Here is a 23,564-nt window from a genome sequence, read left to right on the forward strand (position 1 = left end):
TTTATAGAAATAAAATTTTGACAACATTTTTTATAGAAATTTAATATTGACAAAATTTTCTATAGCAATAAAATATTGATAAAATTTTCTATAGAAATAACATTTTGAGATATATTGCAATAGAAATAAAATTTTGAGAAAATTTTCAATAGAAATAAGATTTTGAGAACATTTTCAATAGAAGTAAAATTTTGACAAAATTTTTTATAGAAATAAAATTTTAAGAAAATTTTCTATAGAAATATTTTGAGAAAATTTTCTATAGAAATAGAATGACAAAAATCACAAAAATTTCAATAGAAATATTTTGACAAAATTTTCTATAGACATAAAATTAAAAAAAAATTCTATAGAAATAAAATTTTAACAAAATTTTCAAAACCAATAAAATTTTGACAAAATTTTCAATAGAAATAAAATTTTGAGAAAATTTTCTATAGAAATAAAATTTTGACAATATTTTCAATAGAAATAAAATTTTCAGAAAATTTTCTATCGAAATAAATTTTGTCAAAATTGTCTATAAAAATAAAAATTTGACAAAATTTAATTTAAAATTAACTAAAGAGGTTAACTGAAAAGTTACGCCACCAGAACGCAGCCGATGGTAATGGTATGGGTCGCTGTAACGGCAGATGGTCACTCCCCGCTCGTATTCATCGACCGAGGGGTCGAAATAAATGCCGAATATTATCGGAAAGATGTTTTAGTGGCAGTAGTGAAGCCCTGGGCCGACAAACATTTGGGACGCCGACCATGGCTATTCTAAAAGGACTCGACACGCGTCAACCAAGATGGAAGCCCTTCGCTTTATTTCTACCGCAAAATGGTCACCAAAATCTCCGCATCTCAATCCGTGGGACTTTTGCGCCTATGATATTTTTTGAGAGTAAGGTTGCCACTAAATGTTTATCATCTTAAGACAATAATTAACCGGGAATAGGTCAAAATACCACAGAGGCACTTTCGTGTAGAAATAAACCCCAAAAAGAAAAGAATCCCAACCTACATCACTGTAACTCATACCAACCACACTGTGAGCTCAGTTTAGTCAGTGTAAAACCTAGAAAATATCATCGTAAACATTTGTCGCATATCACGTTCATAGCTCATCGAAATATCTGCCATTAAAACCCTCTGTGTGTTTCATTTAGCGATTGGTGTCGCCGCCGCCGCCACTGTCGTCATCATCATAGTCGCCAAAGCAACTCGAACAGATGAAGAAGAGGAATTACTGATCATAGTCTGTAGAAAGTTAAAGCAAACCAACCATGGAACAACTGCTGCAAAACCCTAGTTTTAAATATGTGTAGAACATTGCGTTTGGCGTCATTGTGCCATGTTGTCAGCGAAACACATGCAACCTAAGTCTACTCGTCTGTCCGTCCGTCCGTCCTTCCTTTTTGGCAAACATAGCTTTAGAACTTCCTCCGATTATCTCTCGACTGTGGAACCCTTCAACATGGCCAAGCTTTTGATAGGATAAAGGAAGAGAGTTCGACCAGCAAAAAAACAGTGATTTTTGTCATGAAACGCATGACAATCGGCAAAGCGGCCAAAGTGAGACCAAAGTCTAAAAAGATATTGAACGATCTATACGATGGGGTTGTACCAAAAGGGACAGTGTTTTCGAACATAGAAAAAATATTAGGACTTTTAAAAACAAATAAATAAGGCTGACAGTGTAGCCTAGTGTTCTTCCAATGTATCTAGTTTAGAAATGTTCATCACCGATGCTTCAATGATTTAGAGGCTCCTAGGAAGATTTACGACATTGTATAGTTTTTGAATCGGATAACAATTAAATGGAGAACTTTCCAGGAAACTGTGTTGAACGCAGAGATGGTCCAAGTAGCAATTTTTTTGGGTTTTCTACTGTCAAAAAGTTGTAAACGTCGAAAACGTCATATACCTGTATAAAAGGTAAAAAACGTAGTAAATGTCAAAAACGCCTACAGGACACTTAGATTTGATTTAAAAACTTATTTTTAGCATCCTAATCCATGAAAACGTCATATTGAAGTATTTTAGATTTTTTATAATAATATTTTGAAATTTTTATTCAAACGAAATTTGCACGATTCGCTGGCATAAACATTTGAATGCAACTCGTTTTCATTGTTGTGGCACAGATTTAGGTACAACGTGTGGGCATGCAAAATACCAACTACGCATATTTAATTTTATTAATAATCATTCTCAAATCAAGTAAGACATAAATGGTTTTAATAAACGTACTGTACAAAAAAAATATATTTTTGACAAAAACTAAGTATTTTACGAAGGTTAGCATTTTCTTTTTTATAATGAAAAGTCATTCATAAATACAAAAATTTAAAGAAAAGTACGAAATAAACGGTTCCAAAAAAGCATTCAATAGAAATTCGTATATTGTCAAAAACTAAGTATTTTACGAAGGTTTACGACGTTTTTGACGTATGGTAAAATACGTCGTAAATGTATGTCAAATACCTTACAGTTTACGACAGACCATCTCTGGTTGAACGTCACTTACAGCTCAGAGCATTGAAGTAAATAACATAAGCCATGTGGTGCAAGGATCGCATTATGAATGGTGGTGGAGCAATTAGGTGCATTATAGACCTACCACGATTATGCTAGACACTAAGGACTATAACTTGTGCCCACGCCTACGACTTCAAAGGTTAACATAAACCTTTGAGGTCGTAGGGCTCTTTAACACCCTATTTAAGATTTGGCATTCTCTCCTAGGCAAAGATCGGAATATCACAGGCTCTGACGAGCAGCCAATTGTACTCGTCAGAAGCTACTACTGCTGTCTACTGAAACAGATATACGCCACTAAACCTAAGACTGTCTTCTAACTCAGGTCATTGCAAGGTATAAACTCCAGTAGTAGAGACTATGTGAAACCAGTAGACAGGCGATTATTGCGGCTAAGCATCCTAATCTTACAAAAGTTTGAATGGGTCTCGATGGGCAGGTCCAGTGCTATTGGGGATTTATTTATTTCAGTCTATGGAATAAATTATACAGCATAACAGGTAGGTCTGAAATGGATTCAAAAAGATAACCCAGTTATTGAAATCCGACAATCGCAAATGCAAATAGATGAACGTATTTTCCCATGCCAGACGAGATTTCTTTCTTAACAAACACCATACTGATTTCCGAGCTCTTCTTAAGAGTAATTTAAGTCTTTTTATGTGTTTCTGCGTTGTGCCATGAGAATCGAAGGTACATTGTCCCACGCACCGGAGTTCACAATTTTGAATTATGTTTAGGGGAATGTGCTCTGTTTTCTGAGACTGCCCAAGTGTAATCCACATCTACTACCTACAGTAAAGTAAAATGATCCCAACTCTTTATTATATCGAATTTTTATGCAAAACTGAAGAAGAACGCCAAGTTGACCAAGAAGATACCGTAATAACACAATCTAACACATGTCCAATATCTCGATACGTCCAGCGCTATGGGAGAGATCCTGGCTAATGGGGTATAACATACATACTTGAACCGGATCCACAAGGTTAATTTTGGTCTTGCAGTCTGACAACCGCAAATACCAAAAGGGGAGACTGCACTCTTCCAGAGCAGATAATTTTGGACAAATCGCATCCTGATCGACGAGCCTCTCACGCTCCTAGCGAAATTCGGACCGATCATCATTGTCCCGAATGCTACGTCCAGCGCTATGACTCCCTAATATCATGGCTAACGCGGTATCACGGATAATTCTGAAGTGGATCTTCTTGGATTCTGACAACCGCAAATATCAAAAAGACCCTTCTCTCTTATGGTACACCAAGTTCATTTTGGACAAATTCCATTGCAGCCCTTGACTCAATTTAAGTGCATGCAAGAGAGTTTCTGCGTAGTGGTGTGGGAGTCGACGATATATTCACCGGATTCCAAGCAAAATTTGAGACTTAACTGCAATCGGCAAACGTGCGCTATTTACTAGGATTTCCAAGGCGTGATTCACATCGATTATCTACAGCAAGAGTAAATAACACGCCTCTGTACTGTGCTGAATCCTTAGACGGATTCATTGCTGAAGTGAAGAAAAAACGGCCAACGGCTGGAAACAATTACTGCTGTTTCACCGTAACAACACATCCTCGCAAACTTCCTGCCTCGCCACGGTCAAAGTGGTGTACAAACTAATGCCTCATCCCCCAAATTATAGTGAGTTGTCCTCATAAAACTTATGTTAGGTATCGAATTTAAAGTCATTCGATTAACTCAAATATCAGTCGAATCATCGCTTCCATAGACACATATTTTGCAGTCTTCGAGAAAAGTATTTTTCAGGCGGGACCATGTGGCTTCCCGCTTCGTTTTTACAAAATCACCGGGTATCAATCCGTTGGTCTTTTGCTCCTAAAGTATTTTGGAGAGTAATCATGACATTAAAGTGTTGATTATCTCAAGACGGCGCTTCAAAGTGGAGTACAAACTATGGCCTCATCCTCCAAATTATAGTGAGTTGTCCTCATAAAACTTATGTTAGGTATCGAATTTAAAGTCATTGGATTAACCCAAATATCAGTCGAATCATCGCTTCCATAGAGACATATTTTGTAGGCTTCGAGAAACGTATTTTTCAGGCGGGAACATGTGGCTCCTCGCTTCGTTTTTTACAAAATCACCGGGTATCAATCCGTTGGTCTTTTGCTCCTAAAGTATTTTGGAGAGTAAGCATGACATTAAAGTGTTGATTATCTCAAGACGGCGCTTCAAAGTGGCCTCATCCTCCAAATTATAGTGAGTTGTCCTCATAAAACTTATGTTAGGTATCGAATTTAAAGTCATTGGATTAACCCAAATATCAGTCGAATCATCGCTTCTATAGAGCCATATTTTGTAGGCTTCGAGAAACGTATTTTTCAGGCGGGAACATGTGGCTCCTCGCTTCGTTTTTTACAAAATCACCGGGTATCAATCCGTTGGTATTTTGCTCCTAAAGTATTTTGGAGAGTAAGCATGACACTAAAGTGGTGATTATCTCAAGACGGCGCTTCACCGCGAAGTGATGGCTTTATAGGCTAAAGAAAATTTGAAAAAATACATTTTTTTTTTAATTTGTTTATTTATTTAATTATTTCTCATAAGTATAAACTACCAATAAACAAAGTAGGTAAATATAGTACTTCAAATACACAGGTCCGACATCGAACTCTCTAGTACATTATATATATGTTTTCTACATAAAAATACAGCTTTTCTTTGCTGCATTGCATACCATCCACCCTGTAGTATTAGTGGTGTAACACCGATTACATATTAAGGCACCGATCACATTAGTAATCTTCAAAGGATTTGGAATCAACATTTACAAAATGTGTTAGAGTATAAAAGAAATTAATTAAAACGTTGCACAACGTTTCAAAAAGGTTTCACAAAAATGTAAAATGTATGGTAAGGTATGGTATATGTATGTGGCACAATGGTAGGTTAGGTGGCAGCCCGATGTATCAGGCTCACTTAGACTATTCAGTCCATTGTGATACCACATTGGTGAACTTCTCTCTTATCACTGAGTGCTGCCCGATTCCAAGTTAAGCTCAATGACAAGGGACCTCCTTTTTATAGCCGAGTCCGAACGGCGTTTCACATTGCAGTGAAACCACCAGCATTACTGAGGTGGGATAATCCACCGCTGAAAAACGTTTTGGTGTTCGGTCGAAGCAGGAATCGAACCCACGACCTTGTGTATGCAAGGCGGGCATGCTAACCATGGCACCACGGTGGCTTCCTGGCACAATGGTAACACAGGTGGTTTAAATAGAGTTTACATAATGACACAGGATAGAACTTCAACATCCAGAATTTGCAGACCACACGGTTAACTCAACTGCCATAGTAAAATACGAACGTCAAAGCTAATCTTTAGTACAGACACATCCTCATGTAGAGCCGAAGAAATAAATCTTGTGATAGTTGTAAAAAGTGTGCTGAAGATAAGGAAAGTCAAAATTTTCTCATCAAATAGTATGCGAAGATATAATCGACGGACATCCTTTAGAACCAATATCAGACGAACATATCGAGTGGTAACAAACTGGCTAAAGAAAATCAACGTAGTTGAAAAGAAAATCGAAGTAGATGAAAACCCATGGGCTACCAGGCAACATGTTCTCACGGTGGAAAATTTCATGAATATAAAAGTGTCAAAAAAGGACCGGGTCTTGCTACGACACCTCCATCTAAGAACTTAATTTCTTTTACATTTTAGCCCACTACATCTTCTCTTCACAATCACCACAGTGTAAAAAGGTGGACAATTGGAAACATGGGCAAAGGTAAGAATCATTAAAAGAACGTTTTGTATAAATTATGCTAATGACGCTTCAATTGATTTGTAATAAAAGTTGCGAATAACGTAAAATAAGATAAATATTCTCAAATCACGCACTTTAGTTTTGCTATCCAAAGGATTTTTTGTGGTCTTCTTTTATCATGTGTTTCGCACCGTTTTTTTTTTTTTTTTTTTGTTTTTCTTCGTAGGTCTTGCAATTCTTTCAGAGAGAGGGTCCAGATTTTTAACTGAATCAATTCATTTGATAGGAGGCAGATGCTAGATGCGAGTTGGTTTTTCTCTCCCTGTCGTGGAAATTGTTACTGTTCCTGAAGCCACATAGTTCCAATAAGCCGCTCCCCTTGATGATTGCTCGAATTTCAATGTTTCCTTGTCTGTTTCTTTTGATTTTGTGTTTTGGTCCCAGAGGCTAAACTACACATGAATCTTAGCTTGGCTCAAAATGAATATGCAGTGCGCGATATCGGTTTCTTTTGGATTTTAATAGTTTTGGGTGACGAGTGTATTTATAAGCGCAAAATTGCATGTTTGGTTATTCAAATTAAATGCTTGTCCCAGCATCTAAAACAGACTGAAGCTCCATTCCCAGCCATCTTAGTTATTTCGCTTGTGAAATGGCAGATGAATGGTTAGAGTGTGTGAGTTTGTGGGTCTGAAGGAACTCATCACGTATGCAGTGAAACTTTTGATAATTTGCATTTGCAAATGATCTGTCGTTTTTATATCGATAGATGATCTGATTTTTATTTTCAAACGTAATCGTTTAAAAATTTTTCGACCGTTGAAAATGGTAGAACGGTAGATGACCAATTTAGCGTAGGTTTTCGAAGAATGTATAAAAACATTTCCCACGGATATTTTCAAATAGACAATGTGAATTTTTCCCACATCCACAAAGTAAATTTTGCCGCAAACATCTTATTCGAATTTGCAATCTCTAAGAAGAGGACACCCACGATCGTCTATATTTTGTCCACATTTGGAAGTGAGAGTTTAATTATAATGTGTTAACCCTATGACTACCGATGTCCACTACAGATGTGATGCGAAAACGACATCAAACTCTAACTCCCCTCATAGTTTCTCGATGTTATTTTAATGTAGAGGCTGTAATCTGATTACGCTATAAATATTTTTCATATTGGTAGACACTTAAATGCAATTTTATACCCTGGGGGTATATTAACTTTGTCATTCCGTTTGTAACACATCGAAATACTGCTCTAAGACCCCATAAAGTATATATTCTGGGTCGTGGTGAAATTCTAAGTCGATCTAGGCATGTCCGTCCGTCCGTCTGTTGAAATCACGCTAACTTCCGAACGAAACAAGCTATCGACTTGAAACTTGGCACAAGTAGTTGTTATTGATGTAGGTATCGATGATGGTATTGAAAATGGGCCATATCGGTCCACTTTTACGTATAGCCCCCATATAAACGGACCCTCAGATTTGGTTTGCGGAGCTTCTAAGAGAAGCAAATTTCATCCGATCCGGCTGAAACTTGGTACATGATGATGGTATATGGTCTCTAACAACCATGCAAAAATTGGTCCCCATCGGACCATAATTATATATAGCCCCCATTTAAACCGATCCCCAGATTTGACTTGCGGAGCCTCAAAGAGAAACAAATTTCATCCGATCCGGCTGAAATTTGGTACATGGTTTTGGTATATAGTATCTAACAACCATGCAAAAATTGGTCCACATCGGTCTATAATTATATATAGCCCCCATATAAACCGATCCCCAGATTTGGTTGCGGAGTCTCAAAGAGAAGCTAATTTATTCCGATCCACTTGAAATTTGGAACATGGTGTTAGTCCATATCAGTCCATAACTATATATAGCCCACATATAAACCGTTCTCCAGATTTGAACTCCGGAGCCTCTTGGAGGAGCAAATTCATCCGATCCAGTTCAAATGTGGAACGTAGTGTTAGTATATGGTCTCTGACATCCATGCAAAAATTGGTCCACATCGGTTCACAATTATATGTAGCCCCCATATAAATCGATCCCCAGATTTGGCTTGCGGAGCCTCTAAAAGAAGCAAATTTTATCCGATATGGTTGAAATTTGGAACATGGTGTTAGTATATGGTCTCTAATAACTTTCAGCCAATCACACAAAAATTGGTCCATATCGGTTCATAATCATGGTTGCCACTTGAGCCAAAAATAATCTACCAAAATTTTATTTATATAGAAAATTTTCTTAAAATTCCATTTCAACAAACTGAATTATATACGTATTTAATCGGTCTTTTTATACCCTCCATCATAGGATGGGGGTATATTAACTTTGTCATTCCGTTTGTAACACATCGAAATATTGCTCTAAGACCCCATAAAGTATATATATTCTGGGTCGTGGTGAAATTCTGAGTCGATCTAAGCATCTCCGTCCATCCGTCCGTCCGTCCGTCCGTCTGTTGAAATCACGCTAACTTCCGAACGAAACAAGCTATCGACTTGAAACCTGGCACATGTAGTTGTTATCGATGTAGGTCGGATGGTATTGAAAATGGGCCATATCGGTGCACTTTTACGTATAGCCCCCATATAAAGGGACCCTCAGATTTAACTTGTGGAGCCTCTAACAGAAGCATATTTCATCCGATCCGGCTGAAATTTGGTGTATGGTGTTGGTATATGGTCTCTAACAACCATGCAAAAATTGGTCCACATCGGCTCATAATTATATATAGCCCCCATATAAACCGGTCCCCCGATTTGGTTTTCGGAGCCTCTCAGAGTAGCAAATTTCATCCGATCCTGCTGAAATTTGGTACATGGTGTTGGTATATGGTCTGTAACAACCATGCCAAAATTGGTTCACATCGGTCCATAATTATATATAGCCCCCATATAAACCGATCCCCAGATTTGGCTTGCGGAGCCTCAAAGAGAAGAAAATTTCATCCGATCCGACTGAAATTTGGTACATGATGTTGGTATATGGTCTCTAACAACCATGCAAAAATTGGTTCATATCGGTCCTTAATTATATATAGCCCCCATATAAACCGATCCCCAGATTTGGCTTGTGGAGCCTCTAAGAGAAGCATATTTCATCCGATCCGGCTGAAATTTGGTACATGGTGTTGGTATATGGTCTCTAAAAATCATGGAAAAATTGGTGCACATCGGTCTATAATTATATATAGCCCCCATATAAACCGATCCCCAGATTTGGGTTGCGAAGTCTCCAAGAGAAGCAAATTTCATCCAATCCGGTTGTAATTTGGAACATGGTGTTAGTATATGATCTTTAACAACCGTGCCAGAATTGGTCCATATCGGTCCATAATTATCGGTTCATAATCATGGTTGCCACTAGAGCCAAAAATAATCTACCAAAATTTTATTTCTGTAGAATATTTTATAAAAATTTTATTTCTAGAGAAAATTTTGTTAAAATTTTATTCGGTTCATAATGAAATTTTCATCATTGTCAAAATTTTATTTCTATAGAAAATTTTGTCAAAATTTTATTTCTATAGAAAATTTTGTTGAAATTTTATTCGGTTCATAATCATGGTTGCCACTCGAGCCAAAAATAATCTACCAAGATTTTATTTCTATAGAAAATTTTGTCAAAAGTTTATTTCTATAGAAAATTGTGTTAAAATTTTATTTCTGTAGAAATTTTTGTCAAAATTTTCTGTCTATAGAAAATTTTGTCAAAATTTTTATTTCTTTAGAAAATTTTGTGAAAATTTTATTTCTATAGAAAATTTTGTTAAAATTTTATTTCTGTAGAAAATGTTGTCAAAATTTTATGTCTACTGAATTATATACGTATTGGATCGATCTTTTTTGATTTAATATATACCACGTATGGACTTACATACAATTTAGAAGATGGTGTTAGAAGGTTTTAAGATACCTTGCCATCGGCAAGCGTTACCGCATCTTAAGTAATTCGATTGTGGATGGCAGTGTTTAGATGAAGTTTCTACGCAATCCATGATGTTGTTTAATTTAATATATACCACGTATGGACTAACTTACATGTTAGAATACGGTGTTAGGAGGTTTTAAGATACCATGCCATTGTCAAGCGTTACCGGAACTCAAGTAATTCGATTGTGGATGACACGGTTTAGAAGAACTTTCTACGCAAACCATGGTGGAGAAGTACATAAGCTTCGGCCTGGCCGAACTTACGGCCGTATATACTTGTTGAAATTAGTTTTCTACGGTTCGTCGCTAAGTGGGCATTCATAAATTTTAACATTAATATGAATTCGGTAGTGAAAGGGTAAATATAGCAAGAGGCAATTGTCCACTTTTGAGAGATTTCCGTTTTTCAGAGTTTCCAAGTTTGAGAGGTTTCTCTATAGTTACTTTTATCAGCATGAACATGTATCTTCCAATACATATTATATGTCTAATCTATTCAAGATATCCTCTAGATGTAGCTGCAGGTGACGCTATGGTTGCCGCGTTGACCGAATACTAAAGGAGCTTTTCATTGGTAGTTGGTCCCCTCATTTCTGAGTATATCAAAACTTCTCTAAGTAGTTTCACCATAATACAGTGTGGCTGATATGTATTGGAACCAACTTCCGTTTACTTTCATTTCTAAACCGCTTATTGGAAAGATGACAGATTTATTCCAGTGACAGTTCATTTTATTGTGTACAAATTTAAAAATCAATTTGAAATATGGCACTGGGAGCCAACGTGGTGCAATGGTTAGCATGCCCGCCTTGCATACACAACATACATACACAGGGTCGTGGGTTAGAACCCAGTTTCGATCAAACACCAAAAAGTTTTTCAGCGGTGAAATATCCCACCTCAGTAATGCAGGTGACATTTCTGAGTGTTTCAATGCCTCTCTAAGTGGTTTCATTGCAATGCGGAACACCGTTCGGACTCGTCTATAAAAAGGAGGTCCGTTGCCAGTGAACTTAACATAAAATTGGGCAGCACTCAGTGATAAGGGATAAGTTCACCACTATGGTATCACAATGAACTGAGCTGAAGGTTACTAAGAAGGGATAATCTACCGCTGCAAAAATGTTTGGTGTTCGGTCGAAACTAAGATTGAACCAACGATGGCTCCTTCATTGGGGAATACTTTCATTTTATTTTTGGTCCCGTTTGTATTATGAAACTAAACCATAATAGTTCAAATGAACCCCAATTTAATTTTCGGAAAGATGTTTTGTTGTCAAGTGGGGCCTATTTTTTTAGGGTCCTTCTTCTTTAGGTCATGGCATCCATATTCATATCGCCGTAAAAATACTGAAAAGTCCAACATCTCAAGGCGTCGCTTCGCCGATTATGGGCCAAATCGCAGTGGACAGTTATAATGATTGTGAAAGGTAGCCAATTCGAACAAATCAAAACTGATTCTAAAATGTCATATTATTTCCGATTTTTTCTTTTGAACAGTAACATTAAAATCAAGTAAGGAAGGTCTTAAGTCGGGCGGGGCCGACTATATTATACCCTGCATCACTTTGTAGATCCATATTTTCGATACCATATCAAATGTATTGGGTGCTACATATAAAGCAAATTAGGGCAAAACTCCGGGTTCTGGAGCCATATAAGAGCATAAAACACAAACTATTTAGGAAATTATTGTAATTTTATTTTATTATGATATATTGGTAATACTCAATTATGTATGGAACAAAATATTAGCCAAATGAGAGCCGCGACCTCGGTGGCACACCTTCATCCGATGGTCCAAATTTTCGATGACGCTGAGGCATAATGGAGATTCTATGCCGTTAATGTGGCGAATCCTTTAGCTCTTGAATTGATACTGACTTATCGACGTACACCTTTTCTTTCAAATAACCCCAAAGAAAAAAGTCCAACGGTGTCAAATTACATGATCTTGCCGGCCAATTGACATCGCCATTACGTGAGATAACACGGCCATTGAATTTGCTGCGCAAAAGAGCCATTGTTTCGTTAGCTGTATGGCAAGTGGCACCGTCCTGCTGAAGCCACATATCGTCCACATCCATATCTTCCAATTCGGGCCATAAAAAGTTCGTTATCACCTCACGATAGCGAACACCATTCACAGTAACTGCCTGACCGGCCTCATTTTGGACAAAATACGGCCCGATAATGCGGCCAGCCCATAAACTGCACCAAACAGTCACTCTTTGTGGGTGCATTGGTTTTTCGACAATCACTCTTGGATTCTCATTCGCCCAAATGCGGCAATTCTGTTTATTGATGTTTATTGACGAATTCAACGAAAATGTGTCTCATCACTGAAGATGATTTTCTTCGAAAATTGATCATCCACTGTTGCCATTTCTTGGAACCATTCTGCTCATTCACGACGTTCAAATTGAGTAAGTCCGATATAGAGAAATGTCAAATAAAATTCGGAAAAAAATTGGCGTTTGGGTGTGGTTCACATTCAACATCGGTCCTTATAATTTAACCACCCTTTATATGGTAGCTATATCTAAAACTGAACCGATTTCTTCCAAAATCAATAGGATTCTATTCTGACCCAAAATACATACTTGTGCTAAGTTTGAAGTCGATTTGACTAAAATTGCGACCTAGACTTTGATTACAAAAATGTGTTCACGGACAGACGGACATGGCTAGATCGACTCGGGGACGAGCCCTCAGCAATATTGCCAAAGACACCATATGTCTATCTCGTCTCCCTCTGGGTGTTGCAAACACCCAGTGTGGCGCAGGGTATAAAAATTAACAAGTATATACGGCCGTAAGTTCGGCCAGGCCGAATCTTATGTACCCTCCACCATGGATTGCGTAGGAACTTCTACTAAAGGCTGTCATCCACAATCGAATTACTTGGGTTGCGATAACACTTGCCGATGGCAAGGTATCGTAAAACTTTTTAACACTGTCTTCTAAATTGTAAGTTAGCCCATACGGGGTATATATTAAACAAAAAAAAGGCCGATTAAATACGTATATAATATAGTTTGACAAAATTTTCTATAGAAATGAAAACTTGACAAAATTTTCTATAGAAATAAAAACTTGACAAAATTTTCTATAGAAATAAAAACTTGACAAAATTTTCTATAGAAATAAAATGTTGACAAAATTTTCTATGGAAGTAAAATGTTGACAAAATTTTGTATAGAAATAAAATGTTGACAAAATTTTCTACAGAAATAAATTTTTTACAAAATTTTCTATAAAAATAAAATTTTTACAAAACTTTCTATGGAAATAAAATTTTGACAAACATTTCTATAGAAATAAACGTTTGACAAAACTTTCTATAGAAATGAAATTTTGACACAACTTTCTATAGTAATAAAATTTGACAAAATTTTCTATGGAAATAAAGTTTTGGTAGATTATTTTTGGCGATATGGACCAATTTTTGTGTAATAAGTCATCGGCTATATATAACTAAAGACCGATATTGACCAATTTTTACATGGCTGTTAGAGGCCATATATTGACAAAATGTACCAAATTTCAACCGCATCGGATGACTTTTGCTATATATAATTATGGACCGATATGGACCAATTTTTGCATGGTTGTTAGATACCATATACTAACACCATGTACCAAATTTCAACTGGATCGGATGAATTTCGCTCCTCCAAGAGGCTCCTGAGGTCAAATCTGGGGATCGGTTTAAATGGGAGCTATATATAATTATGAACCGATATGGACCAATTTTTGCATGGTTGTTAGAGACTGTATACTAACACCACGTACTAAATTTCAATTGGATCGGATGAATTTTGCTCCTCCAAGAGGCTCCGGAGTTCAAATCTGGGGATCGGTTTATATGGGAGCTATATATAATTATGAACCGATATGGACCAATTTTTGCATGGTTGTTAGAGGCCGTATACTAACATCAGGTACCAAATTTCAACAGGATCGGATGAATTTTGCCCCTCCAAGAGGCTCCGGAGGTCAAATCTGGGGATCGGTTTATATGGGGGCTATATATAATTATGGACCGATATGGACCAATTTTTGCATGGTTGTTAGAGACCGTATACTAACATCAGGTACCACATTTCAAACGGATCGGATGAATTTTTCCCCTCCAAGAGGCTCCGGAGGTCAAATCTGGGGATCGGTTTATATGGGGGCTATATATAATTATGGACCGACATGGACCAATTTTTGCATGGGTGTTAGAGACCGTATACTAAGACCACGTACTAAATTTTAACCGGATCGGATGAATTTTGCTCCTCCAAGAGGCTCTGGAGGTCAAATCTGGGGACCGGTTTATATGGGAGCTATATATAATTATGGACCGATATGGACCAATTTTTGCATGGTTGTTAGAGGCCGTATACTAACATCAGGTACCAAATTTCAACCGGATCGGATGAATTTTGCTGCTCCAGGAGGCACCCCAAGCCAAATTTGGGGATCGGTTTATATGGGGGCTATACGTAAACGTGGTCCGATATGGCCGATTTTCAATACCATCCGACCTACATCAATAACAACTACTTGTGCCAAGTTTCAAGTCGATAGCTTGTTTCGTTCGGAAGTTAGCGTGATTTCCACAGATGGACGGACAGCCGGACAGACGGACAGACGGACGGACGGACGGACATGCTTAGATCGACTCAGAATTTCACCACGACCCAGAATATATATACTTTATGGGGTCTTAGAGCAATATTTCGATGTGTTACAAACGGAATGACAAAGTTAATATACCCCCATCCTATGGTGGAGGGTATAAAAACCCATAGCTCATTAATGTGTTGCATTACATATCAGCCATTCTGTATTTTCTCTGAAAATTAAGCGGATTTTTAGTATGCTGTAATCCAAATTTCAACTTCTTTAACTCGGTTAGCACTTTTGAGGAATTTTTGGTAATGAAAAAAAAAAACGCAGCTTGACACAAAATAACAGCCCCATAACTGCATTTTACAACAATTTTTCATAGCTGTTATTTTTGTCTTTTGGCTACTGATAAGTTTTACAGCAAAAATTTCAAAGTTTCGGTAAAAATGGCTATCAACGCAACTAAAGACACAAAACAATGGTCTACTGGGTTGATAATATTGCTGCTGCTTGGCAGCAGTTGGTCTCAACAACTTTAGTTGGCAATTGTTGTTTGGTATCTGAAAGTGCTTTTGCTGCTTTATGCGATGCTGTTGCTATTGCCGATGATGATGATGTTATTATTGTGTGTTAGGTTTATTACTCAGACAGCGGTTTTGGTTTTGTTTCTGTGTTTTTTTTTTTTGCAATGAAGATGACAATCATTTAATTAGAAAGTTTCCCATAGGCTCTTAATTGTTGTTGATGACATTACGTCGTCGTTTGTCGTTGTTGCTAAGTTGGCTGCTACTGTTGTCACTGTCGTCGCTACCATGGTTCTTTCTAGGTTTTGGCCAAGCCAAACCACCATCCTCCAACTTGATTTTCTATTCATTCACACACACACACCACACACTTTCCTTTGGCTGTGTAATGAAGAGCTTCTGTATTTTCCCGAGTTTTGTATCAAAAGATGAACATCGTTGCTGATTTTCATTTTGCTGCTGCGTTTTTTTCCTAGCTGGTGTTAATTATGTGTTATGAAAACTTAGATTGAGAAAAAAAAAAAACATTTTTGTTTAAAATGTGAAAAAAGTGGTCAACTGTTTTTTGCTGTTTTGCTGTGTCAAACACAGGTGCTGGAATGAAGAAATTATCCAATGTAGGCTTAATTTGAAACTTGGGTATTGTAGCAATAAACCGCTGCTTTCAGAATATGAGTGCTATATAAGTGCATATAAATGAGTGTGTGTGCGTTTGTGTGTATCGTGGCATTTGTTAAGTTAATTACAAATAAAAATTTTAGCCTGAGGTGTTCTTGTCGCATATTTTCAGTCATATACGCAACAGCAACTTTATCTGTTTGTAGTTTTCCTCACTTTTTCTCCAGAGTTTCTGTTTCTTTTTTTCGTTTGCTTATTTAGTGCTACCCAACCACCAATTCGATTTAGTTGTAAATCGCATGTAATGCTCAAGTTCGAGGCGTAGTACACTCTTGAAGGGCCTGGATCGTAGGTATTCTTAAGGCCTTTTTTTATACCCTCCACCATACACGCTCACAAAAAATATGCTTAAAAAAATTCTCCCAAACAATATTGTGCTCAAAATTTTATTTATTTATTTATATATTTACAATCAAAATGAATTATGAAAACAAACAGGTAATATAGGTGCTAACAACATATGTTTTCGACCTGAATGCTCAAAATTTTGTTTCTGCCCAATTGTATATTCCTCCACATCTTTCTCACTTCCACGAGATTTTTTAGTTCTTAGCACCTTTTTCTGTAATACAAACATTGTAGAAGAAATTATTCAATTGTATGATTTTTTTATTTATTTTAATTTTACCTTTTGCCGGACGGGGATTCGAACAGCGGACCACACTGTTTGTAAGGATCAAAGAAATAGCTGATCAATTGCTCAAGGAAAAATAAAATGTTAATTTTGTAATAACAAGCAACAACCACCAACTAAATTCAATATCGCTCCCTGTTAAATAGCGCTCCAAGCTACTAAACACATATATGTTTATAGGCTATTTCTAAATTAATATATGTTTGCATCCAAGCATATTATATTTAAAAACATTTTATGTCCCAAACATAATATGGTCTAACATATTAACATATATGTCCCAAACATGTTATGCTAGTTTATGAACATTATATGCTTGCACTCAAAAATATTGTGTTTAAAAATTTGTGTTCCAAACATATAATGTTTATAGCCAAACATATGAAAAACAGTCTTTTTCATCCGTGTAGGATGGGGGGTATATTAACATTGTCATTCCGTTTGTAACACATCGAAATATTGCTCTAAGACCCCATAAAGTATATATATTCTGGGTCGTGGTGAAATTCTGAGTCGATCTCAGCATGTCCGTCCATCTGTTTAAATCACGCTAACTTCCGAACGAAACAAGCTATCGACTTGAAACTTGGCACAAGTAGTTGTTATTGATGTAGGTCGGACGGTATTGCAAATGGGCCATATCGTTCCACATTTACGTATAGCCCCCATATAAACGGACCCCCAAATTTGGTTTGCGAGGCCTCTAAGAGAAGCAAATTTCATCCGATCCGGCTGGAATTTGGTACATGGTGTTAGTATATGGTCTATAACAACCATGCAAAAATTGGTCCACATCGGTTCATAATTACATATAGCCCCCATATAAACCGATCCCCCGATTTGGCTTGCGAGGCCTCTAAGAGAAGCAAATTTCATCCGATCCGGCTGAAATTTGGTACATGGAGTAAGTATATGGTTTCTAATAACCATGCAAAAATGGGTCCACATCGGTCCATAATTATATATAGCCCCCATATAAACCTATCACCAGATTTAACCTCCGGAGCCTCTTGGAAGACCAAAATTCATCTGATTCAATTGAAATATGGTACGTAGTGTTAGTAGATGGCCTCGAACTCCCGTGCAAAAATTGGCCGATAGTGGTCAATAATTATATATAGTCTCCATATAAACCGATCCCCAGATTTGACCTCCAGAGCCCCTTGGAAGAGCAAAATTCTTCCCATTCGGTTGAAATTTGGTACGTGGTGTTAGTATATGGTATCCAACAACCATGCAGGTATTGGTTCCTATCAGTCCATAATTATATATAGCTCCCATATAAACCGATCCCCAGATTTGTCCTCCGGTGCCTTTTGGAGAAGCAAACTTCATCCGATCTGCTTGAAATTTGGTACGTGGTGCTAGTATATGATATTTAACAACCATGCCAAAAGTGGTCCATATCAGTCCATAATCATACATAGCCCCATATAAACCGATCCCAAGATTTGGTCCATAACAAGTTCATAATTGTATATAGCCCCCATATAAGCGACCCACATATTTCAATTCTGGATCTCTACGTACCGTGCAAAAATTCCATATCGATTCGTAATTATTTGTAGACTTAACTATACATAACTTTTTGGTCCAATATATACCACGTATGGACTAACTCACAATTTAAAGAACGATTGTGGTATCTTAAAACTTCTTAACAACCCTAGTAATTCGATTGTGGATGACAGTCTTTCGTAGAAGTTTCTACGCAATCCATGGTGGAGGGTACATAAGATTCGGCCTGGCCGAACTTACGGCCGTATAACTTGTTCTGAATTCATTTCAGCAAAAAGTTTCCAATAAAACACGACTACACCGAAAGAATTTTCTTCGTAAAAAGAACGAAAAATTTCGTTAAAAGTACGAAATTTGTCATTGTTTTACAACCAAAGAAACTTTTCATTAAAAGTACGAAATATTTCGTACTTTTTACGAAGAAAAGTTCTTCCAAAATTTTCGTAGTTTGTATGAAAAAAATTCGTACTTTTTATGAAAAATCTTCGTACTTTTTATGAAACAAATTCGTTCTTTTTATGAAAATGTTTTGTACTTTTTATGAAAAATTTTCGTAGTTTTTATGAAATAGGTTCGTACTTTTTATGAAAAACTTTCGTACTTTTTTCTGAAAAATGTTCGAACTTTTAGAAAAAAAAAATTATAGTCGAAAGTGCACTTGGTTGTAGTTGCAAGTGTGAAAAATGACATCACTACTTTACATCTTAAGTTTTTGAATAATTTTTAGTTTTATTGCTTCACTTTTATTCATAGCGCGCTATCACCCAAATGAGAAGTAGCATAGACTTGCATAAAAAAATAGAATAAAGGAATACACTCAAGCACATTATAAAAGACAATTTAATGCCGCGAACGGCAATTTTACAACTTCAATGAAACTTCTTCGTTATTTCAAAGAAAATGTTTCGTACTTTTTATGAAGAAATTTTAACGCAGAATGTTTCGTAAAATATTCGTAAAAACTTCTTCACAAAATTCATGAAATGTGAAGAAAGTTTCGTTAAAAGTACGAACTTTTTACGAAGAAAAGTTAATGTAGAATGTTTCGTAGAAGTTTCGTATATTCGTAAAATGTTCTTCGTAAAATTTACGAAAATGAATGAAAATTTCGTTATTTTAATGAAGAATTCAGGAAGAATAGTTAATGAAGAATTTTTCGTAAAATTAACGAAGAGAATTCTTTCGGTGTACACTAACATAATTCTGGGATGAGCAATTTACAAAATATTAAGAATTTTTTTTTTAAATAATGAAATGTTAATTAAATTAAAGTTTATAATTCTTGTTTAATTTATTTTTTTGTTATTAAGGTAAATTTTCCTTAAAGTGGTCTGCGGCCGAAAAGTTTGTCTGATCAGGGAGTCGATATTGTCTTTGGGACATTTTGCCGATAATAAGACTCACGGTCCATAAATATGAGCGGTACGGCGGTCCACACCTTTATCATCGGCGGCGCTTGAGTCTAACTCATTTGGCAAGTAATCATGACCATTTTGTTTTTTCACAAACTGCTTAATTTTGAATGTTTTCTCATCGGAGAAATCCAAATTTGGTAAGTGTCCATTTTCATCACCATGGCTCTTTCATTTCTGGTGGTGTTACTTTATTGCTTTTTTCGACCACTTTTTGGACGCGGTCCAACACTGCCAGTCTCACAGAAACGAGAAATGGTAGAAAAAAATTATTCATATTTAAATGCTATAGGGCTCTAACGCTAGCCACACTCAAAAAAGCGTTTACTTGGATCCAAAGATTTTTACATTTCCTTAAGGGTTTCTAGCCTATGAAGTGTTTTTATCTTAAATTTAAAAATGCAATCAATTATGGACAAATGCGTTTCTTTACTTTAAGGAAAATTGGCCTTAGTTCACACGACTTTGACGAAGGGATTAAAATTTCCGAAATTTTTGTCGTACATTTAATAACAAAAATTTTTGAAGCAAGGATTATAAACTTTAGTTGAATTAAAATTTCATTATTTTGAAAAAAATTCTGTAATCTTTAATATCATGTAACTGTTGATCAAAACTGCTTTTCGAAAAAATAATGTCCCCGTTGGACTAGAAACCGCACCAACCAGTCAAAATATTAGGGATTAGGAGGCTTCTCAACAATGACTAATGGGCTTTCCAAAGCCCAGATTAGATAGTTTTGCTTGTTGACTTAGTCCACAAGTGGAAATTGACCTCAGAGGCCAGAATGATTTTGTAATTGCACAATTAGATTGGAGCACAACCTTTGCAATGATATCAACTGGTCATAGCTAACAGCCTTCTCAAGCAGTATTTGCGGAGTCCATGTAGAGTATAACTATGAAGGCCACATGACACCTCCTAAACGCTCCTCTCACAACTATAGTCTGAGTTTTCAGTAGCTACACCATGTGACTAAGTTAAAGGTATCTAGGCTATGGTCCTCATACACTACCACCTTTTCGGTGATTACTGTCCTCTGTAATTGAGAGTTGACTTTTTAATTTTTAGTGTCATAAATAATTCCTTACTTCGTGTCGTTGGTGTTGTGCTTGTTATTATGAAATTTTAGTGGCATTTTTAGTTATTGTGCCAATGCTCTGCCATTCCATCCTCACTTTAGTGTATTCGAGGAGGGTTCTGTTTGCCGTATAAGTAAATAATTATTTGGAATGCATGATGTTGAGCATTTTAAAGACCATTAATTATGATCAGAAGTGTATCATCATACATCATTTTTAATAAAGTGTAAGGAGCTTGTACTTCATAGAGTTACCTCCCATGCAATGGACATGACAACCGAAACCATGTTCAAAATTCGTTTTCTGAGAATTATTCAATTATCGATTTCATCGGTTGTTTGGTTAAGCATGTGTACATAGCTAAATTTATGCGGATCCCTCAACAAAGGGAACATCTTTGATAGCAGAAGTCTTCAGAAAAGTTGGAATATAAATTTATATAAACAGAGTATTAGGAATCGTTTCTTCCTAATGCTTAGTACTAAGTTCGTTTCTGCGAAAAACAAATATCTTCATCTATCTCCGTAAATAGGGTCTCAAACGCAGGGATGTTAACTTATTTATGCGAAATAATATGCCTGCCTATTTTTCGTGCGAAAAATCCAGGGTTGTTTAAATATGTGTTTAAAAATGGGCAAAACAAAGATTTCGCATAACGTTTTTTATATGGAGTATAACATTTTTTCGTGCGAAAACGTGATCTTAGTACTAGGCTTAACTGGTAAAAAAATTACAACCAATGAAAGATAAGTTTTACTTGAGATATAGTTATGATGCAGCTTTCAAACCTTTTTCCATACACAGAAAAAAATTTCACGAACATTTTTCCAATTAAAATTTTATTTGAGTTTTAAAAAATATTCAATTAAAAATTTCATTGATTCTACAATTTTTTTAATTGAAACAAAACTCAATCACAAAAATTAGTAGTATCAATTAATTTTCTATTGGATCAATTAATTTTTTAATTGGCCTACAATTAATTTTTTAATTGATACTATCATTTCTGTGATTGAAGACATTTCAATTAAAAAAATTATTGGATCAATTAATTTCGTGATTGAATGAGATTTTGTTTTGTGTGTAGATCGTGAAACTTTTCAGAAGACTAACATTTTCAAAAATAAATTTATAGTTTATACTTACAGTGATCGACTGAGTTCGCGGAATGCGAAGATCTGTAAGGGAACCCCTGTGGTACAATTATTAGAATGCCCGCCTTGCATACAAAGGGTCATGGGTTGAATCCAAGTTTCGAACGAACACCTGAATGATGTTCAGCGGTTGATTATGCACTCTCAGTAATACTGGAGGGTTTCACGGCAATGTCAAATGCCGTTCGGCCTCGGCTATATAAATAAGGTCACTTTTCATTGATCTAAACATGGAATCGGGCAGCACTCAGTGATAGGAGAGAAGTTCCCTACTGTGGTATTACAATGGACTAAATAGCCCAAGTGAGCCTGAAATAGCGGGCTACGCTATACCTAGCCATGCCTTGGCAGTTGGATAACCGGATAGGATACAACACAAAAAAAATCTGATTCAATCACGAAATTCTATCCAATCCAAATAATTTTTTAATTGAAATGTCTTCAATTACGAAAATGATAGTAGCAAGCACAGTTTTAATTGAACAAAATACTTGATTAAAAAATGAATTGATTTCATTAGCAAATTTCAATTAATTTTTGAATTAATTCAATTAAAAATTTAATTGATTTTGATTGCAAAACTCATTAAAAACGTAACTATTTTTAATTAATTTCCTAACTGACTTACCCCCATTTTCATGAAGCTCCGTTAGTGCTACGTTAGCTATCGAACTTTTAAACCGTGATATCTACATATCTGTCACTTTGCGTATATATTCCAAATGCCAGTTAGAAACTTAACTGTTGAAAAGTTTTCAGTTAAAGTTAACCGGAGAAAAGATATTTCCATTTTTCTTTCTGTTAACTGGCAGTTAAAGCCTAACGGAGCTACATGAAAATGGCCGTTATTGTATTTAGATTGAGATTAAAAAAATGATTCTTTGAAATACATTTTTAGTTAAAATTGAAAAAAATTCAATCACTTTTTTAATTGACTCAGTTTTCCGAGTTTGACTAAAACGTTAATTGTATCAATTAACTTTTTAATCAATTAATTTTAAATCATTGACTTAATTTAATTGTCTACCTTGATTATAAAGTTAATTGTAGCAGTTAATTTATTAATTGAAAAAAAATCAACTTATTCATTGGAAATATTTTGGTGATAGTTTTTCTGTGAAAGGTCAGCATTTATACTCTAGGAGAGTATGACAGAAAGCTGGGTGGATAACCGGCCACCTAGAGCTAAATGCCCATCTGCTCCGAAGAGTGCAATGAAAGGGCTATTTTGGAGGATGAAGAGGTCTTGGAGCACTATCAATACCATTGCTCTGCAATCACGTGATAAAATACAGCGTAGAGCCCGCCATATGATAATCAAAGCTTGGTCCAGCTTGAAGACAGGGACTGCAAACTAATTTAAGAATTCGTTAAAGATACGGATGTGTGCCAACCGACATGAGAGAGAGTAACCCAAACTTAACTTAACCACCCGAAATATGACGAACCAAAAAGGATAATAGAGACCAAGACGGTGCCTCAACAATCTATGGCCAGTAAGATGGCCCTGGGAGAATGGGACCCCGAAGGATCGATGGTGGGTGAGCGGACGGGACTACGCGTATAAGTGGAGGACCAATACGCCAAGATCCTATTCCGTTTAGACCACAGCACAATCCTGCAGGCAGAAGTGCGTGTCATATCGGAATGGCTCGGAAATAACACGAAGCCACAATACGTGCTCATTTTCACAGATTGCCAGAAGGCAATGAAGGTAATGAAGG

This window comes from Haematobia irritans, chromosome 1 (assembly GCF_050003625.1).
Source record: "Haematobia irritans isolate KBUSLIRL chromosome 1, ASM5000362v1, whole genome shotgun sequence".
Lineage (NCBI taxonomy): Eukaryota > Metazoa > Arthropoda > Insecta > Diptera > Muscidae > Haematobia > Haematobia irritans.